This window comes from Muntiacus reevesi, chromosome 7, assembly GCF_963930625.1.
Source record: "Muntiacus reevesi chromosome 7, mMunRee1.1, whole genome shotgun sequence".
NCBI classification, from domain to species: domain Eukaryota; kingdom Metazoa; phylum Chordata; class Mammalia; order Artiodactyla; family Cervidae; genus Muntiacus; species Muntiacus reevesi.
This window is the reverse complement of record NC_089255.1, coordinates 56,621,272-56,628,051: the sequence shown is the minus strand read 5'-3', so window position 1 is coordinate 56,628,051 and position 6,780 is coordinate 56,621,272. Positions and strand designations below refer to the sequence as shown.

Sequence of the window (6,780 nt, the reverse complement as noted above, 5' to 3'; positions counted from 1 at the left end):
ATCATGCCAAAATACACATGCTGATCAATGTCCCAAACTGGCCTCTGCAAAATGGCAAGTCCCTTGATATATTCACCATTCTTGAGATTCTGACCTTCAGCCTGGCTTACTCAGAAACTCGATCTCTTCCTGACTACAAAATCCCTGAGTACCTGATTAAAACCAAATGGTTTTTGTCATTTTAACAGTGCTATATTGAAATTACACACACAAAAAAAGCCCAGAGAGTAGGGTCAATCTTAGCAGCCTATTCTCTCCTTGTGGGTTTATCACATGAGTAGCTCAATCTTCAAAATGTGTCTATATGAATGTGGAATCAGATATAACATAGACTGTTTGTTAAGTGATCCAAATATCCAACTTTGAACAGAGATATTCTATCAGGAGGCTTGACAGAAGGCTAGAGAAGTGAGGCTGATGTTGGTCTCAAGGATCACCTTTGTTTCTCCACAGCTGATTCCACACCCTTATGATAGACACATCCTCTCTTTAGACACATTAATATTGATATTGAGCATTTCCTGAAACTGAAAGTGTTACTCACTCAGTTGTGTGTGATACTTTGCAACCCCATGAACTATATAGCCCATCAGGCTCCTCTGTCCATGGAATTCTAAAAGCAAGAATACTGGAGAGGGTAGCGATTCTCTTCTCCAGAGGATCTTTCCAACCCAGGAGTTGAAGCCAGGTCTCCTGCATTGAAGGCGGATTCTTTACCTGAGGGATTCTGAGTCACCAGGGAAGCAGGAGGAGAAGGGGGTGACAGAGGAAGAGATGGATGGATGGCATCACCAATTCAATGGACACGAGTTTGAGCAAGCTCCAGGAAACAGTGAAGGACAGGAAAGCCTGGTGTGCTGCAGCCCATGGGGTCACAAAGAGTTAGACATGACTTAGTGACTGACAAAAACAGCAACAAACACTTCCTCTGCTTTGCATACCTCAGCTATTGACTTTTGGTTGAGTTATCTGAAGTCCCCCTTCCCTCTACTCCTAATTCATGTGTGGAGGACTTTCCTGTAATCCTGACCTAAAGGACCACTTACAAGATTTTCCCATAGGTTGGGTTAATGGTGCTCCAGCTGCCTGAGAGAGTCATGTAGAACCAGTCCCCTCTGCATTACTCTGATAGGTCTGGAGGAACACAGTAAACATTGTCAGACTTGTGGCTATCCAGGATAGCTGATGCAGGGGCTGTCAAAGTACAAAATAATTTAACAGACCAATGTACAAAACCAAACCAACAATGCAAGTATAGAGAATTCAATAGAGGTCCAAAAAACATCAATCACAAGTACAGTTTTAGAGAAATCTGATTTTGCCATAATTTCCATTTGAATACAGCTTTATAAAAATTCACTGTGTTAATAGAAACATCATTTTATTTTACTCTGCATTGATTCAGACTGTATCTAAGAATAATTTCTAATTCTGGCCACCACAATAAATTCTAATTCTAATGAGTAATATCATAGAGAGATGACCAGCTAAGGGTTCTGCCCCCAATTCTGGTGTGTGTGTCAATGTGTGTAGGGGGTTTCCCATACCACCCAGCACTTCTCCACCGGTGACAGTCCTTTAATTCAACTCAATTTTGACTCTATCCACCTGGAGATAGCATCACACCCCACAGGTGAAGGGCTCAGTTCTACATGAGGGCACTTCCTCCCTTCTTCAGAGACCAGTCTTAAGACCAGTTTGCCACCTGTGCTTTGGAAATGGCTAGAAATCAGAGGTTTCCATGACCCCCTCCTTGGGTTCTATTAATCTGCTAGAATGGCTCACAGGATTTAGGAAACCAGTCTCCTTACTAGATTACCAGTTTACCATAAAAGATAAAACTCAGGAATAGCCAGATAAAAGATACATACAGTCAGGTATGGGGAAAGAGCACAGAGATCACCATGCTCATCAATCTCCATTTGTTTGCCAAGCCAGAAGTTCTCAAAGCCATCTTTTTTGGGGGGTTTAAGGAGGCTTCATTATATAAACATGATTGAGTCAATCATTAGCCATGAACATTTATTCACACTCCAGCCCCTTTTCCACCCCCTTTACCTCCTACCCACAGGTCAGGGTGGGAAGTGGAGATGAAAGTTCCAACCTTAAAATCACATCGTTCTCCTGGCTACCAACACCCTAAGTCCTAAAGTCACTTTATTAACATAATAAAAGACACTTTTGTCATTCTTATTACTTACGAAATTCCAAGTTTCAGGAGCTCTGTGCCAGAAATGAGGAATGAAGACCAAATATTTATTTCTTACTGTGTGTTGTGTGTGTGTGTGCTAAGTCATGTCCGATTCTTTGCAACCCTATGGACTAACGGTCCATGGCTCCTCTGTCCATGGAACTTTTCAGACAAGAACACTGGAGTATGTTGCCGTTTTCTTTTCCAGGGGATCTTCCCAACCCAGGGATCAAACCCCCATCTCCTACATCTCTGCACACAGGCAAATTCTTTACCGCTTGAGCCACTGATGAAACCCTAAGTCACAATATCAAACCAGCACTAAAATATTCATTCAGGAAGTATTGAGCATTTATTTTGTTTCAGGTTCTGTCATACTGACAGGGGTTCTGAAAAAAAGAACCGACCAACGTCCTGCCTTACGGTGCTTATATTCTAGAAGCATATTCTTATTTCTAGGATATCCTATCTAGGAAATAAGCAAATAAAAATGTATATTGGGTCTAGAGGAGTTCAATGAATAAATATAAAGCAAAGCAAAGGAATAGAGAGAGGAGAAGGCTGTGTGGAATGAAGTGGCCAGAGAAGAGCTCTCCAGAGAAGCACATATGAACAGAGATCTGGTAGATATAAGTAAGGAAGGAGTCAGCAACCTGTGAGTCAAATTTGACGAGCTAGTTGCCTATTTTTGTACAGTTCAAAGAGCTAAGGGGCTTCCCAGGTGGTGCTAGTGGTAAAGAACCACCTGGTTTTTACATTTTTAAATGGTTTAAAATTTCTTGGGAAAATATTGTATATGTGAAATTCATAAGCAGTTCAAATTTGTGTCCAAAAATAAAGATATATTGGATCCATGCATTTATGTACTGTCTATGATTGCTTTTGCACTATCACAGCAGAGTTGAGTAGTTGCAACAGAGATGATATGGGCCACAAAGTATAAAATAGTGATTCTCTGACCTTTTATGGAAAATGTCAATCTTTGATCTAAGGGAGCAAGCACTGCCAATATGTATGAGAATAATGCTTGGCAGAGAAAATGGCAGAAGCAAAATCTAGGACTATTCAGTTCAGTTAAGTCACTCAGTCATGTCCGATTCTTTGTGACTCCATGGACTGCAGCAGGCCAGGCTTCCCTGTCCATCACCAAATCCCAAAGTTTACTCAAACTCATATCCATTGAGTTGGTGATGCCATTCAACCATCTCATCCTCTGTTGTCCCCTTCTCCTCCCACCTTCAATCTTTCCCAGCATCAGGGTCTTTTCAAACGAGTCAGTTCTTCGCATCAGGTGGCTAAAGTATTGGAGTTTCAGCTTCAACATCAGTCCTTCCAATGAATATTCAGGACTGATTTCCTTTAGGATGGACTTGGTTGGATCTCCTTGCAGTCCAAAGGACTCTCAAGAATCTTCTCCAACACCACAGTTCAAAAGCATCAATTCTTTGGTGCTCCGATTTCCTTATTGTCCAACTCTCACATTCATACATGACTACTGTAAAAACCATAGCTTTGACTAGACAGACCTTTGTTGGCAAAGTAATGTCTCTGCTTTTTAATATGCTGTCTAGGTTGGTCATAACTTTTCTTCCAAGGAGCAAGCATCTGTTAATTTCATGGCTGTAGTCACCATCTGCAGTGATTTTGGAGCCCAAAAAATAAAGTCTCTCACTGTTTCCCCATTTATTTCACATGAAGTGATGAGACCAGAGTAAACTCCGGAGTTGGTGATGGACAGGGAGGCCTGGCATGCTGCGATTCATGGGGTCGCAAAGAGTCGGACATGACTGAGTGACTGAACTGAACTGAACTGATGAGACCAGAAGCCGTGATCTTAGTTTTCTGAATGTTGAGTTTTAAGTCAACTTTCTCACTCTCCTCTTTCACTTTCATGAAGAGGCTCTTTAGTTCTTCTTTGCTTTCTGCCATAAGGGTGGTGTCATCTGCATATCTGAGGTTATTGATATTTCTCCCAGCAATTTTGATTCTAGTTTGTGCTTCATCTAGCCCAGCATTTCTCAGGATGTACTCTGCATGTAAGTTAAATAAGCAGGGTGACAATATACAGCCTTGACGTACTCCTTTCCCTATTTGGAACCAGGCTAGGACTGTGGTTAATTGTAATCAAAGAACTGCACAGGGGACTTCCCTGGCAGTCCAGTGGTTAGTTAAGACTGCCTTCCAATGCAGGGGGTTTGGGTTGGATCCCTGGTGGGGGACCTACAATCCCACATGCTTCAGGGCCAAAAAAAAAAAAAAAGAAAAACAGAAGCAATATTGCAACAAATTCAATAAAGAATTTTTTTTGATAGAAGGGACTTTTATTTTTTTAAAGATAATTCATACAGCCATTGATTGATTATACAAAGCCATTTCTCAATCCTCTTTTCTTTCCACTTAATAAAATTAAAAAAAAAGAAGAAAATTAAAACATACAATGATGAGAATGATTAATGCCAAAATAAGATTTTTGGCTTATCATTTAGGGTACAAATACATACTTCATTGCTTGACATTTTATTGAACACTAAGCAAGACTAAGCATCTCTGCCTTCGTTGTACACAGCTGAAGCAGAAGACCAGGGTGGGGGAGACGGCACAATTGTCCTTAGTGGGGAAGATGTAAGCCCCTGTTGTCCTGTCTTCTTGTGGGGAGGCTAACCCATGTTCTGCCGGTTGCCATAGCCTCTAGGATGGGTGTCCTTCCAGTCATCCCGCTCCCGAGCTCTGCGGACTGCCTGTTTACCATCCTCTTCCTCCTCATGCTCCTGATCGTCTTGTTGCTGAGCTGCTCTTTTGAACCCTGACGTTGTCTTGGCTATTCCCTGATCTGGTAATGCTCCAAATTTCTGATGCTGTTCATACCAGTCATTCACTGTCAAAGATGCCAGACTTGGATAACCAGCTCCAAATACTTTGGCTTGGGCCATGTTCCGAGTGAGAACAAACGGTTTCATTGGAGGCCTGTCGTGACGAGCTGCCTGAGAAGTTGATGCCTCTTTTGTGGAGTCTTTTTCTCTCAAGATCTTTATCTCCTGGTCAATGCTCTCAATCTCTTCTAAGCTGATACCAATCCACCTTCGGAGGTGAAGGAGGTAATATTCACGAACATGCTCATCATCTGCTTGACCACCTTCCACAGCAAATTTCAGTGCAGACAACCGATGCTCCACCTCCTTCTTCTGCTTGTATCTCTCTATTTTAGCCTGTCTCTGAGATGCCATAGCAACGATGCTAGGATAGGCCATAGAGGAATTAGCAGTGTTATTTTCAGCTGAGTTGGTCTTGGTTTTGGGCAGCTCAAACTCTGCCACATGATAGTACTGGCACTGAGTTAAGTAGTTTAAAAAGTGTTCTCGAGCCCACTGCAAATTATCTAGGCGCTTGTTGGGATTGACTTGTTTCATGGCGAACGCTCCTTGAAATGCTGGCACCATCAGGTACTTCAGGTCGGTGGACGCGATCTCCTCCAAATCTTCATTTTGGCTGAACAAGTCGAGCTGCAACAACATTTCAGCAGCCTTCTTCAGGAGATCCAGTCCCTTGAACACTTTATCTTGGATCATTCGGGAGCCGGTGGGTTCAGTTGCAATTTCCACTTCGCCCAAAAGCTGCTTGCTGGTTTCGAACAGCTCGGGGAGCCGCGGTAGCAGTAACTCTTCTTCGGCTGCTGCCATCTTAGGGAGGGAGGAACCCAGAAAAGAAAAATTTTTTAAAAGAATTGCACACAAGGCTGGAAGGCAGGGAAGGAGAAGGGGACTGGTGGGAAATGCTGTCAGGGAGGAAAGTATGAAGCCAGATTTTCTTGGGGTAAAGATTTTAAATGAGATGGGAAGCCACTTGGGGGTTTGAAAGTGGATTGACATGATCTGAAGCTGGCTGGATAATAGACTGGAAGGCCAGGTTCTTACCGTACATCCCAACGGATAGAGAAAAATTGTGTCTTTATTAATGCTAGTTTGTAGCTGCAGTTTAACATTTCCTTCAGTTATGAAAACAGCCAACAAAACACAATGACTGTCACCAGCAGAAATCAAATACTTTCATATCAAATCACAGTTGTAATTATCTTGAAATATCATATTAATATTTCCACTTAGACAATTATTACTATGCCTTCTAGTAACGTGTGTGTGTGCTCAGTCACTTAGTCATGTCCGACTCTTTGTGACCCAATGGACTATAGCCCACCAGGCTCCTCAGTCCATGGGATTCTCCAGGCAAGAATACTGGAGTGGGCTGCCATGCCCTCCTCCTGGGTATCTTCACAACCCAGGGATCCAGCCACGTCTCTTGCATCTCCTGCCGTGCAGGTGGATTCTTTACCACTGAGCCACCAGGGAAGCCCATACCTTCTACTACATCTTATTTAATATGTTGATAAAGAGACATATAAAACATAAATATATTATTTAATATAAAATATATACTATACATATATATACTATATGTACATATTACTATATAATTTTTTAGATATTTTAATAATTGTATTTCAGAATAACTTGTTTCCTATTTAATACAATGGGTTTTATGTATTTAAAAACATTATTCTGGAGTCTATACACTTGATCAGGCTACCAAAGAGT

At 41.8% G+C, this 6,780-nt stretch overlaps 1 pseudogene; it reads right to left on the bottom strand.

The window, feature by feature from the left end:
- Positions 1-4,583: 4,583 nt before the first annotated feature.
- LOC136171893 (immunoglobulin-binding protein 1 pseudogene) lies at positions 4,584-5,868 on the bottom strand (annotated as a pseudogene).
- Positions 5,869-6,780: the final 912 nt, after the last annotated feature.